This window comes from Chrysochloris asiatica, unplaced genomic scaffold (assembly GCF_000296735.1).
Source record: "Chrysochloris asiatica unplaced genomic scaffold, ChrAsi1.0 scaffold00026, whole genome shotgun sequence".
In the NCBI taxonomy this organism is placed as follows: domain Eukaryota; kingdom Metazoa; phylum Chordata; class Mammalia; order Afrosoricida; family Chrysochloridae; genus Chrysochloris; species Chrysochloris asiatica.
The window spans coordinates 21,875,403-21,888,670 of NW_006408544.1; positions in this window are offsets into that span (position 1 = coordinate 21,875,403).

Below are 13,268 nucleotides of genomic sequence, written 5' to 3' on the forward strand. Positions count from 1 at the left end.
TGAATCCAGCTTGAACCTCTGGAAGTTCTCTGTCAATGTATGATTGTAGCCGTTTCTGTATTACCTTTAGCAAAACTTTACTTGCTTGAGATATCAAAGAAATTATCCGATGATTTCCGCATTCTGTTGGGTCACCTCTCTTTGGAATGGGCACAAATATTGATCTCTTCCAATTAGTTGGCCATATAGTTGTCTTCCAAATTTCTTGGCAGAGATGAATGAGTGCCTCTTGTGCCGCCTCACTTTTTTGAAAGATTTCAGTTTTTATTCCATCAATTTCTGGTGCCTTGTTCTTTGCCACTTCTTTCAATGCACGTTGGACTTCCTCCCTGAGTATCATTAGCTCTTGTTCATATGGTACCTCTTGAAATGGTTGAACATTAACCATTTCCTTTTGGTACAATGACTCTGTGTATTCCTTCCATCTTTTCTTGTATATTATAAAAGGGATATAAGCAGCAACATTTTTGAAATAAAGACAAAAAGAGAGTCTTCATTACCATCATCTGCCTGAGACTCAAAATGACACATTGACTTTGTGTCATTGAATCCGTACCTCCCTCCAAGCTCTCACAAATTGTCGGGGCTGGTCCCCGGCAGTTTTAATTTTCTCAAGCTTTAGATTGTACTTGCATATGAGTAATTGATGGTCTGTTCCACATTCTGCCCCTGGACTTGTTTTGACTGATGATATGGAGCTTTTTATCCATCTGTTTCCAAGATGTAGTCAATTTGATATCTGTTTATTCCATCTGGTGAATATAAGTATATAGTAATCTTTATGAAGTTTAAAAAAAGGTATTTGCAATGAAGAAATCATTGGCCTTACAAAATTCTATCATGCAATCTCCAGCATCGTTTCTTTCACCAAGGTCATGTTTTCCAACAAATGATCTTTCCTCTTTGCTCCCAACCTTTGCATTCCAGTCACAAGTAATTATCAATGCATCTTGATTGCATGTTTGATCAATTTCAGACTGAAGAAGTTGGTAGAATTCTTCAGTTTCATCCTCAGTGGCTTTAGTGGTTGGTGCATAAATTTGAATAGTAGTGTTATTAACTAATCTTCCTTATTATTTTTAAGTGCTGTTCAGTCAGTTCTGAATCATAGCGACCCTGTACATTGTAGGGGTATGGGTATTATTCTATTACAGCATTTTGCTTCAGCTAAATCTTAAAATGTTATTTTTCATGATGAATGTGATATAATTTCTCTTCAATTTGCTATTTCCAGCATAGTAAATCATGGGCTTGTCAGATTCAAAATGGCCAATACCAACCATTACATTTCAGTTCACTAATAATGACTAGGTATGGATACTCATGCATTACATTTCATTTTTTACAACATCCAATCTTCCTAGATTCATACTTTGAACATTTCACGTTCTGATTATTAATGTGTATGTTTAGAGTTGTTTCTCTTCATTTTGATTTGTGCCCCATCAGTAAATGAAGGTCCCAAAAGCTTTACTACATTTGTGTCATCAAGGTTAACTCTGCTTTGAAGAAGCAGCTCTTTCCTAGTTTCATTTTAAGTGTCTTCCAACCTGAGGGCCTCATCTTCCAATACTATCTGACAATATTCTGATGGTATTCATTATGTTTCAAGATTCAATATTCTGGTGCTATCTGAAAGTGTTTCACTGCTATCCATACAGTTTTCTGTGGCTAAATGTAGTCTGCCTCTCCTTCTTCCCAATATGTCTTAGTCTGGAAGTTCAGTTGAAATCTGAACTACAATAAGGAAGACTAGTTAATTTTGGTGATTGATGATCATGAGGGCATTCAAAATACCAGTGGCATAGCTTCCATTGTCACAGCTGCACTACAATGTGACAGACTGACAGGTGAGTGGTGGGCAGAGCCTGTAGTCCCAGTGAAACCTTCAGATCACTGTAATCTCATGAGAGACCACGAGGTAAGTGCTCTTGGATTTCTGATTCTCAATAGCAATGTAAGAAAATAAATGGTTGCTAAATTTTGGGAGTAAATTGTTAGAAGAGGTTTGGAAAATGAAGGCACACAGATTGCAGGTGGCAGAGATAGAATTGGACACCTGAACATCTGGTTCCCAGACCAGTGCCTTTTCCAGCATACCTTGTTACCTGAGTCAAGATCAGTTTTGCAATTACATGATTACAGGGAGGTATTCAGGAAAAGATGAGCTATTTATGTCTCCAAAGAAGAGAGGAGAGAGAAGACCCTCAATAACTAATTGGGTAGAGACTGGAGAGAGGTGGAGGGGAAGTCATTAATCTAATAGACAGGTGGAAATGAGAAGGCCAAACCCCACACCCACCTGCTGCTGCCCTTGCTCCCAGGCGGCAGCCAGCTGCCTGCTGGCCAGGCTCCATCTATGATCCGAGTAGGATCACAACAGACCCCATGGCTGAAGCCATTCCCAGGAAGATCACATAAATCTGAAATAACCCAAGCTGTCAGATCAAAGGCCCTGCTCCAATCAGTCTTAGTTTTCCTCTTTCATACTCTTCCTGTGTGATTTAGCTTTGTAGTTCTCAGGGCCTGGCAAGGAAGTGAGGCATAATGAGCATTTATTAATCACCTACTGTGTGCCAGGCTGGGGACTCGATTTAGGATATGCTTTTTCACTTAGAAGAAATCTGAAAGGCATGTATTTTTAAATTTTATTTTAAGTTTTTATTGTGAATTGAGTGAAAGTTTATAGGGCAGGTCATCAGTTATCAGTTTTATATTCAACAAATCATATACTTTGTTTCATTTCAATGATTATAATTCCCACCATGTACCATCAGTTAACAGTATTTCTTTCTATTCATTTTAGCTTTTTTTTTTTTTCAAACACTCAGGCATATATAATAATTTTACCAAAGGGCACATTCTGTAAGCCTGCCTCCTAGTTGCCAGCTCTCAGTTCCTCTCTTTCCATGAATCTAGAGACCTCAGCTGCTTCTTCTCTCCATGTCCTTATCTTTACCTTCATCTCTGGTGTCCCTGCTTCTCTGGATAAGGTCCTGCATTCCGCTTGTGCTCTTCACCCTTGATGGTCCTAGGATCCTCTGCTTCTGGACTGTAAGATTAACTACTCCCCCATTTTTGTTACAAAACTTCCACATTTACACTTGTGTCAGTCACAATTAGTCATGATAACCATTACTATTGAATTTAAGAATATTATCCCCATCTCTTTTTACCATCTAGACAAGATGAAAACTATTCAGTGGGGACGTTTCTCCCTCCACCTCCCCCCCCAAAGACCCTTTTAAACTAAACTCCCTCTTAAAACCTTGTAAGTCAGTCACTTCCTGCATTTATTGCCCCCTCATTTTAGGTAGCCAATGTCTAAGTTGCCTGTCCCTTTACATCAAGCATTGGTACTTGATGCGAAGATTCCTTCCTTCTCTGTTGATATTTTGAGCTACTATCTCCATGAGTATAGGTCAAGTTCATCAAACTGTAGCAATTTACCTGCATTTCCTTCATAAAAAAATGTTTGTTTGTTTGTTTTTTTATCTTCCTCTGGTCGAGTCATGATCATCAAGTCGTCGGGGCTAGGTCAGATGGGTACTATCTGCAAGTTGGGGATTTCTTGTGTGTCTCTCCTCCCTTCATATCATCTGGATGCTTCACTCTCAGCTATAGCCCTCTGTGGCTACAACCTTGTCCATGGGCTCAGGTGTCCCCAGGTCTCACCACACTTCCTCTTCTCTGTCTCATCTCCAGCTCAACTGAAATCAATGAAACATGGTTATCTCAGCCCCTTTCTTCATTGCTGCCTTTCCTCCCTTCCACTTACCAGTAGACCAATGAAGTTCCCACTACAAGCCTGGCACCGTAGGAATAAAGATGTCACAAAGCAGTGGCCCTGTCCTCAAGGATATAATATGCTGAATCATATTTACTAGTTTACTTCTTTGGGGCAGAGGGAAACCTGATGGAGTGTGAAAATTTAGAGCTTGGCTTGACGTAACCTGGGAGATCTGGGAAGGCTTCCTGATAAAAATGGGGGAATTAGGTAAGCAGGAGGAGAGGAATATGTTCTAGGTAAAAGGTGTTCTAGGCTGAAAGGATGAAAACCAGACTGTCACATAGACTCCAACTTCTGGCAACCCCACATGTGTCAGAGAAGACTTGTGCTCCATAAGGTTTTCAGTCGCTGATATTTCATAAGTAGATTGCCAGCCCTTTCTTTCAAAGTGCCTCTGGGTGGATTTAACCCTTCAAATTTTGGTTAATAGATGAGGACTTAACCATTTGTTCCATGCAGGCAGATAGAATAAGCAAAGACAAAAATGAGGTTTAAGAGAGCAAAGTTTAAGGGAGCCTTGCTCTTCAGTATGTTGTCCTCATACCAGCAACCCTGGCATCACCTGGGACTTGTTGGAAAAGCAGAATCTCAGACTCCACCTGTTGTTGTTGTTGTTAAATGCTGTTGAGTTGATTCTAACTCATAGTGACCCTGTATAGGGTTTCTGAGTAGTGGCTGATGAATTTGAATTGCTGACCTTGCAGTTCAAACCAACCTTGTGGCCCAGTACATCATCCTACAGAGCCACACCAGGTTCCACCTTAGACCTACAGAATCTCAGTTCTAACAGCAGTCCCTCTGGTGATTTATATGCTCATTTAACGTTGAGATATGTTACAGAGTGGGAGTAAGCATAGGCCAAACACCACATGAGAAAGTAACATAAGCCTCAAGAACAGGAGTAGTTAAGTAGTATAGGTGATGTAGAGGACCTCAGGGTACCAGACATGGCACTGGACTAGGGGTCAGTCCAAAATGCTTTCAGGCTCAGGCTATATGACTAGGCCTGACTTTAAAAAATAAGGCACATACCTGGGTATTTATATAAATTTGCTGCTTTTTAAAAAATGTATGCCCATGGGCTGTTAGTTGGTTGGTAGCTTTTGGCTTCTAATTATGAGGACAGTGTTTATATCTTTATAATCAGATACTTCTGAGTTGACTCCATCTCTTGATGACCCGTGTCAGAGAAGAGTTGAGCTCCATAGGACTTTCAATAGCAGATGTTTGGAAAGTAGGTTCTCAGGTCTTTCTTTCAAGCTGCTTCTCGTAGACTCGAGCCTCCAGCTTTTCACTTAGCAGCTAAATGCGTTGTTGCTGTGTGCTATTGAGTTGATTCTTACTCATAGTGACCCCATGTGACAGAGTAGAGCTTCCAGATCGGTTTTCCAGGCTCTCATCTTTACAAGAATACATTGCAGGGTCTTTTTTTTCCTGATGAGTTGCTGGTGGGTTCAAACTGCCAACTTTTCATTAGCAGTGAATGCTTTAACCATTGTCACAGGGCTCCTTCTGAGCATATTAATGGATATCAAATGAATGAATAAATGAGATAAGAAAGGGTGTTGCTGTTTCTCTAAGACCTGAAGAATTGGCTGCCTACTTCTTTTCACACACTTTTGCACCCTGGGCCTTGGTTTCCCACTTAAAAGCCAAGAGTTCCAATTGATGGTTTCTAAGGACCTTTCTCAGTCTGACTTTGCTCTAGGAAAGGGTTAGTATTTTTGGCCGCATGGGACAGAATTGTTGGCCCTGGTGCCAAGGTAGCTATTGTGTGCCAGCTCTGGGTTTTTGGAGAAGTAAGAGCTGTTTTAAGTGTGGTGTGTTCTATCCTTTCCAGCAGAGAATGGGTTTTCTGCTGGACAGAGGAGAAATGACCTTCTTAATGCAATTTTTATTTCCTCCAGGGTGAAGCCTTGTAAAAAGGACAATGACAGCCCCCTCTAAACATGGCGGGGGATGAAAAGACAGGCAGGGGCCAAGCCTCCATTGCCTTTGGCAGGGACACTGTGCTCCTCTGCCTTTGATGATCCTTCCATGTTCCCTGCTGTCTGGCCTGGCTGAGACTGCTCTGTCACACTTTCTAAGGTTTCTACAGCCCCTTCCCCTTTCTTGGTCTCTATACCTCTTCTCTGTGGCTCAGAATAATTCTTTCCCCACCTTGCCCCTTTTCTTAGAAAAAACAAACAACAACAACAAACCAAACCCAGTACCATTCAGTTGACTCTAACTCATAAAGACCCTATAGGACAGAGCAGAACAGTCCGATAGGGTTTCCAAGGCTGTAAATCTTTATGGAAACAGACTGCTACATCTTTCCCCACTGAAGAGCTGGTAGATTCCAACCCCCAACTTTTCAATGAACAGCCAAGTGCTTAATCAGTGCGCCATCAAGGCCCTTTGTCTAGAACAAGGGAACATTTTTTCTACCAAAATTTATAAAAGCATTTATGGGCCATACAGAATTATCAACTGGAAAAATATTGAAGTTGTCAAGGATTTCATTTTACTGGATCCACAATCAACACCCATGGAAGCAACAGTCAGAAAATTAAACAATGTATGGTATCAGGCAAATCTGCTACAAATGATTTCTTTAAAAGGAAAGATGTCACTTTGAAGACTAAGGTGAGCTTGACCCAAGCCATAATATTTTCAATTGCCTCATATGCATATGAAAGCTGGACAATGAATAAGGAAGACCAGAGAAAAATTAAGGCCTTTGAATTAAGAATATTGAATGCACCAAGACTGCCAGAAGAACAAACACATCTGTCTTGGAAGTAGAGCTAGAATGCTCCTGAGAATTCACGATGGCAAAACTTTGTCACAGACACTTAGGACATGTATGCAGGAGGGCATCATACTTTGTAAAGCAGAGGGGCAGTGAAAAAGACGAAGACCCTCAATGAGATGAAGTAACTCAGTGGCTGCGACATTGAGCTCAAGCATAACCACAATTATGAGGGTGATACTGGACTGGGTAGTGTTTTGTTCTGCTGTACATATAAGGTTGCTATGAGTTGAAACCTACTCAATGGAACCTAATAATAGCAACAGTACTCCCTGGACTGATAAGCACTGGAAAGCAAGGCTGACAGTTCAAACCCACCAGCTGCTCTGAGGGAGAAAGATGAAGCTTTCTGCTCCTGTAGATATTTACAACCTCAGAAACCCTACACAGAATGAATTATTGTAAGTTGGAATCAATGGCAGTGGATTTTTGTTTTTCTTTTTTTTGATTCGAGTAGTCCCGAGCAGTGCAAACTAAATCCTCAACTAGTAGTCTAAACATTGTATGTTTGGATCCACTCAAAGACTCCTTAGATGGCAAGCTTGCTGATTGGCTTCTGAAAGATCATAACCTTGAAAACGCTATAGAGAAGTTTATTCTGTACACATGAGGTAACCATGAGTGGAAATTGACTTGACAGCAACTGTGTGGTTTGGTTTCATATATATATATGTGTGTGTGTGTGTGTGTGTGTGTGTGTAAGGAGCTCTGGTAGCATAGTGTTTACAGGTCGGGCTGCTATTCTCATGATCAGCAGTCTGAAACTACCAGCGGCTCTGCACAAGAAAGATAAGGCTTTCTACTCCCTCCTAAGATTTACAGCCTTGGCCACCACCACCATATATATAAGGTGCTACAGTAAAGAACTTTATTAGTGTTATATTGCATTTATTCGCACTACACCCCATGAACAAGGTGCTATTGTTGTTGTTAGTTGTTGTCAAGTGGATTTGACAACCACTTATAGCAACCTCATATGTTGCAGAACAGAACTGCTCCATGGGGTTTTCTTGGCTATAATCTTAATGGATATAGATCCTCAGGGTTTTCTTCTGTGGTATTACTGGATTTGAGCTGTCAATATTTACGCTAATCTTGTTGTTAAGTGCTGTCAAGTCAGTTCTGACTCATAGTGACCCTGTTTACGGTTTCTCAGAAGCAGCTGGTATGTTTGAACTGCCAACCTTGTGGTTTGAAGACCAGTGTTGATCCTAAGTGCTACACCAGGCTAGTAGTTGGGCATAAACCATTTGCACCATGAACTTAGGTGCTGTTGTTGTTGTTGTTAAGTACCATCAAGTTTATTCTGACCCATAGTGACACTGTATAGAGTTTCTGAGGGGTGACTGGTGGAATTGAGTCATTGACCTTGTGGTTTAAATTGATCTTGCAGTCTGGTGCGTTATCCTGCAGAGCCCATTTTACATATGGGAAAACCAAGATACAGAAAGGTTAATTAAGCAAATCATCTGAGGTCTCAAGAGTATTAAGTGGCAGAGCCTGAATCAGAGTTCAGGGCTTTCTTATTTCAGAGCTAACAAGCATGACCACAGACTGGATAAAGTTAAGGTCTCAAACATGATCTCTGTCTTCAGTTAGTCACAGTAGAAGGTAGACTTCAGAGGGAAACTGGAATAAGTTTGATGTAAATTTCACCAGTTTTCCAACTTTACTCAGACTTGGTTCTATGAGTAAAAAGCAGTGCAGGACTGGAAGGTGGAGTGAGGGAGTAGGGTAGAAAATAAGTCTGAAGGTTGCAGGTCAGGCAGAGGCTTGGATGCACATGAAATAGAATAGATGTAACCCTGCTAGCAACTGATACCTTTGTGGGATTTTTAATGAGGAAGTGAATCCATCAGATTAACTTCTTTCTTTCTTTCATTTGAAGAAAGAACATTTGGTTTACATACTTCCTTCTTTTTCAGAATATCTTATTCCACATTTTTTCATGTATTGTCATATTCCCATCTTCAAAGCTCAAGTGCTAACTTCCAAATGAAATCTCTTTAGATTTTTTTCTCTTCTACTTGTCCTGAAACAAAGGTATAAAATTAGGGAGGTAGGATTGCTCAGATAGTGAAAAGATGTAGTATGTGATTCTGGAAAAGCAAAACTTAGAAGAATAATAAAATAGGGATAGAATTTAGAAAGGAGAAGACCACATCAGCAAAGGACATGGAAGGGTACTCTTTTAGGCAGACTGTTGTTGTTAAGTATCCTCAAGTCATTTCCAACCCATGGTGACCCTGGATAGGTTTCCAAGGAGCAGCTGGTGAGTTTGAACTGCTGGCCTTGCTGTTCAAACCAACCTTGCAGTTGAGGGTTTATCCTACAGCTCCACACCAGGACTCCTTAGGCAGACTTCTTGTTGTTGTTAGGTACCATTGAGTCGGAACCGACTTATAGCGACCCGACGCACAGCAGAACGAAACAATGTACGATCCTGGGCCAACCTCACTACTGTTGCTGCACTTGAGTCCATCAATGCTTCCACCTGGCCAATCCATCTCGTTAGGGGTCTTCCTCTTTTTCTCTGACCCTCCATCTTACCCAGCATGATATCCTTCTCCAGCGACTCTTCCCTCCTGACAATATGTCCAAAGTATGAGAGACGAAGCTTAGCCATCCTGGCCTCCAAGGAGCACTCTAGCTGCACTTCTACCAAAACTGATCTATTGGTTCGTTTGGCAGCCCATGGCACTTTTAGTATTCTCCTCCAACACCACAACTCAAAGGCATCAATTCTTCTACAATCTTCCTTATTCACTGTCCAGCTTTCGCATCCATACGAGGTTATTGAAAATACCACGGCTTGGGTCAGGCGCACCTTAGTCCTCAAGGTGACATCTTCGCTCTTCGACACTTTAAAAAGGTCTTGTGCAGCCTCTAGGCAGACTGTTGTTGTTGTTGTTAAGTGCCGTTGAGTCGGTTCTGACCCATAGCAACCTTGAACAAGGTTTCTGAGGCTGTAAATCTTTACGGGAAGCAGGGCTAAATATTAGCCTGTTGAGTTAATTTTTGAGGCATGAAACATCCTGTATAATTTGACCTCATCTATTAACCGACTCCACGGCACATAACAACAACAACAATTACCACTCTTAGAGTCCTGGTCTGACACTGTGAGATAAGCACTGAACTGCAAACCCCAAGGTCAGCTGTTTAAACCCACCAGCTGCTCCTTGGAAACCCTATACGGGATCACTATGAGTTGGAAATGACTCGATGACACTTAACAATAACATTACCGCTCTCTTGTTCCCAGGCCTTGAATTGTCTATGTTCTTTCTTATCTTCTGGCCTTTGTACAAGCTATTTCTTCAGTCAGTCAAAGGAGGAGGCTAAGAATGGTCAGAAAAGTAGAGAGTGAGTCTGGGTAAATGCCCAGTGACTGTAAGTACCAGGTTGGATAGCAATTCAGTATATTGGTTCAATATACTCTGACTCCGGAGCCCCCAAGTCCTGGGTTACATTTTATGCTGTGAAAATTTAATAACCAGAGCATTGTAAATGGCAAATGTCTGTAGGACTGGTCCTCAAGCTCAACCTGAGTGATTAGTTTCTGAGTAAACTATGGGAAAACCCTGTTGTGTACAAGGGGGCTTCAAAAAGTTTGTGGGAAAATAGAATGAAAAGAGAATGGATATGGGAAGAGAGGGACTGGGAGCTGGCGGCCAGGAGGCAGGCTTGCAGAATGTGCCCTTTGGTGTTTTAAATTACTGTATATGCCTGAGTGTTTAAAAAAGAGCTAAAATGAGTGGAGAGAAATACTGTTAACTGATGGTACATGGACGGGCATTATAATCAGTGTAATGAAACAAAGTATATGATTTGTTGAATGTATAAAAAAAAACAAAAACAACTACTGATGATCTGCCCTGTAAACTTTCACTCATTTCACAATAAAAACTAAAAAAAAAAAAAAAAAACAGAAAGAGAGAATGGAATTTTCCACAAAAATTTTGGAGTCCTTTTCTATTAGCCTTTACCATGTGTCTCTGAAATGCCAAAACCTCCAGAGTGAAGTGACATTTAGGAGAGAAGAGTCCTGGGCAACACTGCTTCTTTGGCATGATTTTGCAGCAAGCTTCCTTCTAGGCTGACCCTGTGGCACATCCAGAGAGCCCGCAGGCTGGGATGGCAGGATTAGGACTGAGGATGTGCAGGGGCCTGTGATCAGAGTAGATGGGCAGTTATCCATTGCAGAGCTAAGCTTCTGTGTTCTCTAGCAGCCTCCACAAGATCTAGCCTATTCAAAGACAAGAATCCCAACTTCATTGTCCAATGGGACCCTGGTCAGCCTGGCGCCTTCCCATCCCCACCCCACCCCCACCTCTGGTCTGCATCCCATTTACAGCTTCAACTTTAAATTACAGGTATTAAGTATAATGAAACTTCCGCCCTGAGCTGGGTGGGGACCAGAAAGTAGGCTCATTACTCCTGAATTGGTACCATATATTTGATTGGCAGGAAGGCCTCGGGTAAGGAAACAGGGGGTTGAGCTTGGAGGCTCTGATTTGAATAGTAACATTGGCCTTGAGCATCTCAAATTCCAAGAAAGTCACCTTTTGAGTTTCAGGGAATCAGAGCTCTGTACTACTGGTGTGGTGCTACAGGATAATGTGCTGGACTGCAAGGTTTGAGTAGCAAGGTTGACAGTTCAAATCCACCAGCTCCTTCTTGGAAACCCTATACGGGATTGCTATTAGTTGGCACCAACTCTACTGCACTTAACAACAGAGCTATGTAAGGGGCCAAGTTCTGCATAAGGCAGTCCCTAGTTTTCTGACCAGATCAGTGCCTAAGTGGGTCTTTAAGTCAAATTTGTAGATAAGTTGTAATAGGTGTATATGGCTTATTTAGCCTTACTTTACTGTAAGAAAGGTACTTTGGTTGTGGTGCAGTGGGTTAAGCATTGGATCAGTCATCACAAAGTGGTGAATGTGGTATGCCATTGAGTTAGATTCAACTCATGGTAACACTAGATAGGGTTTCTCAGGCTGTAAATGTTTACAGAAGCAGAAAGCTTCTCCCACCAAGTTACTGGTAGATTTGAACTGCTGACCTTGTGGTTAGCAAGCACGTAACCACTACACTACCAGGGCTGGGGTGAGGATGGGGTGATACTGGGCTGTGGATTGGTGGTCACCACACTGACTAGGGTCCCACCTGGACAATGAAGTTGTGATTATTGTGTTTGACTAGCCTGGATAGATTATGCGGAGGCTGCTAGAGAACACTGAAGTTCGTCTGCTCTGAGCACAGGCCCCTGCACATCCTCAGTCCTAATCCTGCCATCCCAGCCTGTGTGCTCCCTGGATGTGTCCACAAGGCCAGCCTACAAGAGAGCTTGATGCAAAATTTTTTCAGTGAAGCAGGGTTGCCCATAGGGTAGAAGGTTTAAACCCACCAGCTGCCCCATGGGAGAGAGATGAGACTGTCTGTTTCTGTAGGGGGTTAGCCTCAGAAACCCTAAATAGGGTCGCTGTGAGTGGAAATTGACTTGCTGGCAGTGGGGTTGGGTTAGTATAAGAAAGGAGTGCTGGGTGGCACTGTGGGTTAATTAATCCATTAACTGCTTTGAGGGAGAAGGATAAGACGATCTGTTTCCGTAAAAACTCACAACCGCTGTCCTATAGGATTACTATGAGTTGGAATCAACTCGATGTAGTGGGTTTGATTTTAGTGCAAGAAAAGGCTCAAAACCTTTTCAATGATTTAAAAGTTGCCTGTGCAGCAAGTGAAGATGACAGTGATGAAGGCTTTGTTGTGAGTCAGGGTTGGTTCAATGTTTTCAAACTGAGAACAAATTTATATAACATTAAAGGGCAACTGTCCGTATGATTCTGAATGGACTCCATGGAAATGGGTTTGGGTTTTTAGTTTTACCAGTCCTCAGTAAGTTGAATGTTTATAACCAGTGGACTTCCTGAATTTGGGGAAAAGTTTACCTTTGTGGTTGGTTTCTCAGCAAATTACAAGCAAATCCTGCAGCAGGAAAATGAGGTCTAATGAGAGAAGTGACTAGTCCTGGACTTAGACTGAGTCAGAGCCTGAGCTTGGACTTAGCTCAGGCTTTCCCATGCCCAGGCAGGACTCCTTACATGTCACCACAGTGCAATCCTTTCCCTTAGCTGTATGTATTGTCCTTAACCCGGCAGAACACTGTGTGATATGATATGGAAGATGAGTCCCTCGTTGGAAGGATGACTGGAAAACACTGGGGAAGGATTGACACAGTGGCTGTAAGCATACTATTGTAGGGATAGGAAAGGACCAGGCAGCATGTCCTTCTGTTAAACAGAAAGTCCCTATGAGTCAAAACAGACTCAATGAAAACAAACATAGATACGGACAGTAAATGCAGATAAGGCGAGTCTTATACAGAGTCCTGGCGTGATGATGTAGAATAAGCACTGACTGCTAACCACAAGATCAACTGTTCAAACCCACAAGCTATTTCTTAGAAACCCTATACAGCGTTGTTATGAGTCAGAACCGACTTGACGTCATTCAACCACAACAAATATTTTACTATACAGGGTTACTTGGAGTCGGAACCAACTTGATGACACTTTAATATAACAATTTCTTTCTTTCTTTCTTTCTTTCTTTCTTTCTTTCTTTCTTTCTTTCTTTCTTTCTTTCTTTCTTTCTTTCTTTCTTTCTTTCTTTCTTTCTTTC